At 38.3% G+C, this 10,674-nt stretch overlaps 1 long non-coding RNA gene across 1 annotated transcript; it reads left to right on the top strand.

Annotated features, from left to right (window-relative positions):
* Positions 1-724: 724 nt before the first annotated feature.
* LOC121991763 lies at positions 725-1,598 on the top strand. The gene is made up of 2 exons (XR_006114713.1): positions 725-816; positions 920-1,598. It is a non-coding gene; the product is annotated as an uncharacterized LOC121991763 (long non-coding RNA).
* Positions 1,599-10,674: the final 9,076 nt, after the last annotated feature.

Raw genomic sequence — 10,674 nt, 5'->3', positions numbered from 1 at the left:
AAGAAAGACATACTAATTCAAATTATATTTCAAATTCTGTCTTAAGTTTTTTAAAATATTATATTTTATTAAAATAAAATAAATGTAAAATCAATTTTATTTCGGTCGTAGAAATCAATTTTGAAATTATGTGATCTTTAGGAGTCTAAAAATGAATTTGATCCGACAATCCAATTCGAATCGATTCGAAAAAAATCAGATTCGGATTAGGCATTTTTGGATTTGGTCAGATTTGGGTTAGAAGATTTTCGGATTGAAAATTTTCGAGTTGGGTCAAATCTGGTTCGGGTTTACCCAGATTGATCCAAATATAGGGTTTATTCGATTTTTATGGTTAAATCGAATTTTATTTTAAAAATTAAGATGTTTTAATGTATATTAATATCAATCTTAGTATGGTAATGATGGAGTATTGAGATAAAAGTGAAGAATTATAGAAAAAATAATAAAAAAAATAAAGTCGTTTTGAATTGAATTTTCGGATTATCCGGGTCGAATTTAAGTTCCAGTCCGTTCAGTTGTTGCAGTGGAATAGTCAGGTTAAATTTAATGTGACCGTTTATCGCAATCTGCCGACCACTCGCGATTCAATCATGACTTCGTGATAAAAGATTGACATCCTCAATTTTCTTTTTGACGTCAGCCAACGAATTGGTGATGACTTCATCAATGAAGAGAACAAAACGTAAGCACTTACGTAAGACTCCAATAATTGAGTCTCGGCCTCTCAGCTATAAATGAAGGCAAATATCCAGAGAAAGGAGTAGCCCCAACAATCCCAAAAGGATCCACAGATCATCAAATCTCATCCTACAAGTAAGTCAGCTTTTAAGTATGTATTCAGAGAACAGTTAAGTACTTCTCTACTAGCTTGTTTTTCTTTAACTACTACTATATTATGTTGAAATATAATGAACAGAGCTTCGGGATAGATCACCGTGATATCAGAACAAGATCGTCGTGGACCAAATTAAATGCCATCAGAGCCGCTGATAAAGTGAATTCATTGGTTGCGAATTCAACACCTAAATCAAAGTATCTAACATGAGTAATACATTTGATTTAGAAGCTGAATATCAGGAAATATTCAAAGACTATGCAGTTGATATTAGTCAAGATCGAGTCATTGTATTCAATAAACTCTTTCATATCAAAACCATATGTGGCAATTTTAGAGAATGGAGACTCTTAACATATAATCAGTTAAGAATCTATAATCAAACCCCCTCCCCCTGCCACCCCCTCCCCTCCCCCTCCCCCTCCCCCTCCCAACCCCTCCCCTCCGCTCCCGCTCCTGCTCCTGCTCCTGCTCCCGCTCACATAACTACAGGAGATATAAAGGGAATGCAAGTAATAAATTAAAGGAGGACATTGAAGAAGTTGCATGGGATTTGAGAGACAGTAGAAAGAGTAGTTTCAGTACGTAGAAGTTGCATGCAATTTGGATTTGTAAAAGTAAACATATATTATATATGTTGTTTGTTGGTAGGGTTTGTAATTAATTAGTTTATTATTTGTGTTTCTATCTTAAAGTCGTTGTAATTTCCTTGACTATTGGTTAATGTAATATTTGTACGTGGACTATTTTATTTTGCAAATGGGTCGAGTCAACTCTGTGAAAGAGATCATAAACAATCAACATCATAATTTCATCGCAGGTTTTTGATTAATTAAATGTCAGATCATTCTAATTTCAACAACCTTACATCAATTTATAATATTTTAGATTTTTTTTTGGGGTGAAATTAGGATTCTGCAAATGACAGAAATAGACCCATATACAAATTTGTATCAACAAGATTTCTGGAAACAAATGGTCCAAGAGACAAATGACAGGAAGAAAGGTAGTTTTATTCTTCTTGTTATTACTTAATTTACTGAGGTTTTTTTTTAAGCATAAAATATTAATGGAGGAATGTTCGAAGACTTATAAATTAACTACTTTCACTTTTATATTATAGATGATTATATTCATCTCAAATATTACTCATAGTTTAATCCCAGATTACGTAACGGGAGATAAATTATAGAATCAATTTATAATTGACCATCTAAGTGGATAGGGGATGAGAGGAGTTTTTTTCTCCGATGATATGCGTCCGTCAGAAATTGATCCCTAATCTCATTATAGTAAGTCTGTCAGCCTCTAGCCAATTAGATATTCACGTGGGGACACAAGGTTTCGTGCTATAATAGTTAAGCATATTATTGAAAAAAAATGCTAAAGGAATAAAGTATTGGGGATACAATCAAATCAAAATTTTATATTAGAAATATATAAAAAAATGACAAAATTATAACATGAAAGATATTTTTATTGATATGATGTTTTTTGAGATAGAGTCCAAAAATAAATCTATAAAGACTTAGGCTTAAAGTAGATAATATTATACTACTGAGATATGTAAATTCTTTGTTTTAACAAGTGGTATTAGAGTCATAATCCAAATCAAGCCAATGGGTGGAATAGTGGCCTTGAACGAAGGAGGTGGGGCTCCAAGAGAAGTGAACTCTAAGAGAAATGTCCAAACAAGCCAATAGTGATCAGATGCTTCACGAAAATCCCGGAGGAATGAATCCTAAATGATGAAAAGTCCAATTAAGTCAAAAGGTAGTAAGATGCTTGATGAAAATCCTAGGTAATTAACCCTATGTGGTGAAAAAGTCGAGGCAAGATCTCCTGGATAACTTTTTGGGGTCTAAGGGATGGACCACTCATATTTGCGGTTGGATCGTGGCCGCGATTCAGCCGCAATTGGTTGCGATCCATTCCTGGATTCACTGTCCCCACCAGATTATAGTTTAGTTCGGAGCGAGCGGCTGGAGGCCGCTCGGAGGCCACTGGTGGTGGACAAGTGGTCAGATTGCTGGGCACCGATCGAGCAAGGGTGACCACCGGGCGTCCTCCGGCCGCCAGCTCCGAACCATACTATAACCTGGTGGGGACGGTGAACCTAGGAAGGGATCGCAACCAATTGCAGCCGGATCATGGCCGTGAATATGGGTGGCCCATCCCTTGGACCACAAAAAAGTAGTCCAGGATATCTGCTCTCGAAAAAGTCTTAAAGGAGAGGAGTGACCTCGATTGACCAAATACTTGTGTTGCTACAGCGAGGCTGACAAGTGGGGAGGGATGAATTGCCTAAAAATAAAAAAATACTCTCCTCAAGTTTTCAACTCTAAAATAGCAAAAATAATAAAATAAAATAGAAATACAAAGTAAGAGCAAAGACTCAGTAATTTGACTTGGTTACAACCTAGATGGTTGTTAATCCAAGGCGGTAGAACAGCAAGCACACTAAGAATCTCCTTCTATGAAGGCGGAGAAGCCTTTTACACACTTAAAGAGCTCAAGAGTTGCTAGGAAATTAGTACAAGAGTTGATTGAGTAATTCCTAGCTCCATGGGTCTTTATATAGCTCCTGGAAATCCTATCTCGAGGCTTGACGGCGAATGAGAGTTGAGCTCAATGAAATAAAACTTTATCCGACGCCAAAACCTTGAAACTTGAATCTTCAATTCAGCACATTGAAGGCACCCTGTCCTTGTATAACGTCCTTGTAAGTACCTCTCATACCTGCTAAAGATTCTTTCTCTGAAGCTTAGTTTAAGTTCTTTTTGTTTTCGCAATCAATTGTTAAAAGTAATCTTTAACCTTTATAAAAAATTCCAATTTTTAAGCTAAAATTCCAATTGTCGTCATGCGCGTTCTTCTCTTCCACCGGTGTACTCTTTCGCAGCTCTTTCGTTCTTTGGACGCACCGAGCCCGTCGGCTCCCTTCCCGTGTCGTCCTTCTCGCTAGCTGCGTCTTCCACTTGACTTCCTGTGCACCTAAGCTCCTGCACACTTAGACATAGGGATCAATAACAAACATGACCTAACCTAACTTGGTTGATCACATCAAAACAACCACGGGGGAACAACAATCTCCCCCTTTTTGATGTGCATCAACCCAAGTTCAAGTTAGGGAAAAAAATAGACAAGTAGTAATTTAAAAAATTACTAATCTAACACTTTAAGCATAAAGATTACAATAAAGAATTTGCAACACTAAGTAAATTTTTTAAAATATTAACTCTTATAAAACTCCCCCTAAACTTGTTCCCTATCTCTCCCCGTTTGATCACAGCAAAAAACGGGGTAGAAATTTTTCAAAATAAATTCTAAGTTAAGAACAACTCTAGCCTTTAGGAAATTTAAACAAAATATTTTTGAGAAATTTCCAAAAATGTTTAAAAAAACTTGTTAAAGCATTATCTAATTTTTATTTTCATGCTTTATGAGTAAGTTAATTAAATATTTTGTTTCAATATTTTGACTTCCAGGCAGTGGTAAGGCACTAGACCTTCTTGGTTATTGGAGCAACAACCACTTTCTTAGACAATGCCTTATAAAGAAATTAGCTGTTTAATTTTTCTTGTTGAAAGCGTTAACTTACAAAAATTTAATCTAGAAAAGATTTTGGAACCCAGTATAGGTTCCTTCATACTAGATGAATCTAAAACTTAGGGGGAACATAATTTCTGAGAATTTTTTTGAGTTATCCATGATGTTTTCTAATGTACCAATTCAACTTTCCATAAATTCTAAGTTTTGATTTTTGAAATTTGTTTAGCTTAAAGCATGCATCAGTTTTCAATTTTTCAATTTCAATTTTTCATTCTCTAATTTCAGATTATCCTACATTTCTAGAGGACATGTCTTTGTTAAGTTTAATTTTAAGTCACCATTTTCCTTTTCTAATTTAACTAAATCTTTGGTAAGCATTTTAATGAACTGAAAGGACTACTTGGGAGTTAGAGCATATATACCTTACTTACCTCAATTTCTGATGCTCCCCCTTCATCGCAGCTTTCTTCTTCTGATGATCCTCCCCCTTCATCTATGCTCATTTTTGAGCTTGTCTAATCTTCTTCTTGATGGATTGCTGTTAGAGCAAGTCTAGCATAGGCTTCGACTTCAAATTCGGAGGATGATGATTCATCCCATGTAGCCTTCAGACTCTTGTGTTTAGAGGACGTCGGTCTTTGAGACTTTTCCTTGTCCCTTTTCTTTATTTTTGGTAGTCATCCTTGATGTGCCCTTCGTCATTGCAATTGTAGCAACAGACGGTCCTTTTGTTGCGTTGGTATTTTCTCGACTAAGATCTAAATTTATTTGTCTTAAAAAACTTATTTAACTTTCTAACCAATAACACCGCTTTAGTTTCGTCGATTGACGCTTCAGAGTCGAGATCATCCATCTCGACTTGTAGGGCAACATTGAGATTTGACTTCTCTATTTGTTTAGTTTCTGCAATTTGAGATTCGTGAAGTTCTAAGGTAGAAAATAAATTTTCTAGCGTATTTACCTCAAAAACCTTAGAGATGTAGTATGCATCTACTAAGGACACTCATTCTGGAGTTCTTGGGAAGGCGTTGAGCTCATACCGGATCGAGTCTCGGTTTGTTACCGATTCTCCGAGGTTGTTCAATTGAGTTATCAGCTCCTTTATTCTTGCTTGGAGTTGTGCTACCTTTTCGCTGTTGTTCATCCGGAGATTTGTCAGCTGAGTTCGGAGGATGCCCTGCCTTGCTAACTTCACTTCTAAAGTGCCTTCTTGGAGCTCCAGGAATTTTCCCCAAAGGTCTTTAGCGGAGTTATAGCTTCTGATCCAACTTACCTATTGGGCGGCAAAACGCTAAGCAGATGGAACTTGGCCTTTCCGATGGCCACAAAAATGACTTGCTCCTTCTTTGTCCACTGATATTCTTCTTTGTCTTTTGGAACTGTAAAACCATATTTCATTGTTAAACGAATATCAAAATATGTTTTAAAAAATACCTCCATTCGGCGTTTTCATGTAGCGAAGTCTCCGTCCAATTTCAGGGGATGAATATTTGCACCGGCCATCGTCTTGATCTTTATGCTTTAGTCGGCGGTCAGTCTTTCTGAGGCGGTCTGACTCTGATACCACTTGTTGGTGCAGCGGGGCCGGCAAGAGGGGAGGGGCGAATTGCCTTAAAAATAAAAATACCCTCCTCAAGCTTTCAACTCTAAAATAGCAACAATAATAAAATAAAATAGAAATACAAAGTAAGAGAAAAGACTCAGCAATTTGACTTGGTTACAACCTAGATGATTGTTAATCCAAGGGGATTGAACAACACACTAAGAATCTCCTTCTCTGAAGGCGGATAAACCTTTTACACACTTAGCTCAAGAGATGTTAGGAAATTAGTTCAAGAGTTGATTGATTAATTCCTAGCTCCAAGGGTCTTTATATAGCTCTTGGAAATCTTATCTCGAGTCTTGAGGGTGCCTCCAAAGGGGTTGAGGGTGCTTCCAAGGGGTTAAGCGGATAAGACTTTATTCGCTTGCCAACGGCCAAATTGGCCCAGTTGAGGGCGCCCTCAACAACATTGAGGGCGCCCTCAAGCTGATGAGGGCAGAGGCGCCTCCAACGACTGTTGAGAGTGCCTCCAGCTGCTTTTCCAACCCTTAAAGAGCTCAAGAGTTGCTATGAAATTAGTTCAAGAGTTGATTGATTAATTCCTAGCTCCAGGGGTCTTTATATAGCTCTTGGAAATCTTATCTCGAGTCTTGAGGGTTCCTCCAAAGGGGTTGAGGGTGCATCCAAAGCGATAAGAGGATAAGAGTTTATCCGCTTGCCAACGGCCAAATTGACCCAGTTGAGGGCGCCCTCAAGCTGATGAGGGCAGAGGCGCCTCCAACGACTCTTGAGGGTGCCTCCAGCTGCTTTTCCAACATTTCTTCATCTTCTCTTTAGCTTCCAAAGTTCCGATTTCTTGGGTGATTGCGGCCAACCAAAATAAGGCTCACCCAAACTCATTTTCCGACCTTCTTCTCGAGCAAGCTTCCATCCCAGCTTCTTGTCCCTCGAATGTCGTGCATCTTCTTTTCGTCCACCGATGTACTCTTTTGCAGCTCTTTCATCCTTCGGATGCACGAGCTCGTTGGCTCCCTCCCCATGTCGTCCTTCTCGCTAACTGCGTCTTCCGCTCGACTTCCTGCGCTCCTAAGGTCCTGCACACTTAGACACAGGGATTGATAACAAACAGAACCTAACCTAACTTGGTTGATCACATTAAAATAACCACGGGGAACAACAACTTGAGGGAAGGCTAAGAGCATGACAATAGTGATTGGATGCTTGAGGGAAGACCCCGGACCATGATAATAATGATGATATTTTGTTTGAGGGGAGGATTATTGGAAATATAATCAAAGTACCACATTGAAATATATGGAAAAGATCACGAGTTTATAAGATGAAAGATATCTCCATTAGTATGAGATTTTTTGGGTAGAACCTAAATATAAATCCATGAGAGTTTAGGCCCAAAGTGGACCATATTATACTATTATGAAAATATGTGAATTCTTTTTATTTTAACATAAAGTAGTGGATGGAAATAATAGAGTCTGATGTGAATGAGACATTAGTCCGAGTTGAGTGACATTTAAACTAGGACATAGTTGTTGATGTGGAAATCCAAGGTCTAGATTACACTAACTCATTGATGTGTGAATACTACTGATCGTAGTGGACTGATCAGTTGCACGAGGACGAGCTAGTATTTTTTTACACATCTCTTTATTTCTCAAGTCTTTGATGAAGATTTGGTGCTCAAGAAATCAAGAAGACTTGTTTCTCAAGTCGTTGATTAAGACTTGTTGCTCAAGAAATTACGAAAAATTGTTGCTTAAGAAATCGCTAAAACTTGTTACTCAAATCTTGACTAGTTGCTCAAGAAGGTTTCCTTCTTCCTTGTTTGTTGTTCAAGTCACATGTGTTTTTTGTTGTTAAAAAATGCTTGCATCAAGCCACATGGGTTTCTTGTTATTCAAGAAAGTTTACTTGTTACTCGAGAAAAAGCTCCCCATATAAGAAGGGTTGAGCTTGAGCAAGAGTGTATTCTCAAGCAAGTGGTTGAGATATTGAGCATTCTTGAGAAAAAGATTTCAAGAAGAGATGTTCTTATGTAAGGAGAGATTTCATAGAGAAGAGATTCTTCTACCTTGCTTCCTTCAATTTGTCTTCTTTCTCTCTGCCATATAATTCTTCGTTCGTTAGATATCCGTGATAGTGTTGCCATAATATGCATGAATCACAAGATTAAAACATGTAATAACTCACAGTGATCTCCCGAGACGAACTTGGTCACTACTTTACGTTGGAAGAGCGATCACGAATGAAACTGGAAAGCCTTTCGAGTTTCATGAGCCAAATCCGTTTCATCCGGATGTTCTCCTTTGCCGCCGTCACCTCCACTGTGCACACACTGATCACCCTCTTCCCCTTTCGATTGTTCTTTGGCGCATCATTATATAAGCTGAGTGAGGAAAACAAAGGGGAAGGGATGCCCCTTCATCTCTTTGACGTTTGCAGCAATGAGGGAGACGAAAGGGAAGTGACGCCCCTTCATCTCCTCAACGTCCAATATCTTCCACTCATCCAAGTCAATCCATAAAGGTTATATGGTCACGAAGACCATGTAAGCCACATAGACTATAAGATGATCATGTCACAAGGCTAAAGCAAAATATTAATTGGTCACAAAGACCAAATAAGTCATATAGACTTTGTGATGATCAGGTCACAAAGACCAGAGCATCAATTAATTAGTCACAAAGACCAAATAAGAACATCTATTCCATATGTCACGCCCCCAAAGGAGTCCATGCCAGACAAAAATCCGACAACATCTCCCCTGTACGAGTGACAATATGAAACATTACTACATACAAAATATACATCAGCCACACTCGGCTGGAATATATACACAATAGAAATAATATAACCACGCAATTAATATACACAGCCAACCTGGCTGGACATAAATGAATAAAAAAAACAACCACACAGTTAACAACAACCCACACGACTGGAAACATGCACAGCGGAAGACACTAAAATAATGCGAACGTAAAATTAATAACGGCACTAACAAAAATGTCTGCAACCACCAGACTAGACTCCAAAAATTTACATCGACTCATTAAAAAGCAAAATACACAAAATCAACATACCATCCAAACAATACTAAAACAAAACAAGAAAAAACTATCCTTGAGTGTGACATGGGACTGGCAGCCGACATCTCTCCAAGCATCCATGACTCATCTACCTGTTACCTGGCGAAAGAAAATCATTTTGCGAGGTGGTGAGTATTGGAACTCAGCAGGTAAAGAAAGATAGTGCATGAACATAATGTACAAATAGAAATTGGGCCAAGAGTATACAGTCTCATAAAAGGAAATAACATATACTAAAATAAAATCAAAACAAATGCTCATACCTGAAACCATATCCTAGGCTAGGTATAGTAGGTTAGAACTGGTTCTAATCTGCTACAGTACTGCTCATAACTACAGAGGTAATAAACAAGATATATACAAATTTCCAATGACTAAACATCGGCCACGAGAATATATCTCAACACAAGCACATCAGCATATGCGAACAACAGCAGTAAGTAAGCAATAACAGCATATATAAACAGCAGCAGCCAAAACAAATATAATAACAACAACGTATGCACGGATGGTCACCCCGCCCACCTCTCTGCACCATGACCCCTGTATGGTCGAGAGGCCGGATCAATGACAACTGTATCACCCAAAGGCCGCCACTCCCGCAAGTGACCGGATGGACAGATGCTGCGTAGCTAACTAGCTACACAGCGAAGGGGGTCCCTGCTGCTCACAACTCCAGCTACCACTACCTACGCGTGGCCGAGTGCGGCACGACAGGACAAGCGGCATCAACTCCAGCGACCACTCTCTCGAGTGGCCGAGGATGCGGCATGCATGCGATGACATGATGCGAACAATGCAACAGTAATCATATATATATAAGCAGAAACAGGTATGCTACATGAAGCCAGTATGCTCAATATCGTACATAAACAAACAACAGTTAAGGCATACAAATATGATATCTAGTATCTGCTACGGATCATGGACAACAAGAATAGATTGTATAGATATGGAAACGAATTTTCTCAAAGATTGCGTGGAAGTATCAAGCGCAGGAAAAATAAGAGTGGAGTCAAGGTAAAAAAAAAAAAAATTCTTATCCAAAATAGTTCATGCACCAAGGTCAAAGTATTAAAAGAAACAAAGCAAGAAGTACTCGCCTTTATTGTAGATCCAACTAAATCAATTCTCACGTCGAAGTGCCCATCTCGAATCAGAATTCTGTAACCAATATTATAGTTTAGCTACTCACATCATGCATAGTTCTTCTGCTGACATTCATAAGGTAATCCATTTGGTATTGCTAACCGTACATATACAAGCTTAGTTTCATTAGGTAACTTTAGAAGAGCAACTACCAAAATAATACAAATTCTAATTCCCAACAAATAAGTCACAATCCGATCATAAAGCTATTCCAAATCCTCACCTTCTTCATCTACTATCAAACCCAAAATGTTCACATAGCTTTAATGCCAATAATCACAACCAAACAAAAATTTGCACGAACAGAAACCATTAAAACCTCCCTTTAACCCATTAAATTTGCCCACTACATCACAACCAGCTTGGGAAAATAGAAATTTCATCAAATCCGCCCCCTTCATCTAAGACCGATCAACCAATCGAAATCATCCGAGAAGCAATGAGAGAAAAACGTAATTAATGAGCCAACTTCCCAAATCCATTTC

This window comes from Zingiber officinale, chromosome 6B, assembly GCF_018446385.1.
Source record: "Zingiber officinale cultivar Zhangliang chromosome 6B, Zo_v1.1, whole genome shotgun sequence".
Lineage (NCBI taxonomy): Eukaryota > Viridiplantae > Streptophyta > Magnoliopsida > Zingiberales > Zingiberaceae > Zingiber > Zingiber officinale.
Note: the sequence above shows the minus strand (reverse complement) of the source record. Positions and strands in the feature narration are given on the sequence as shown.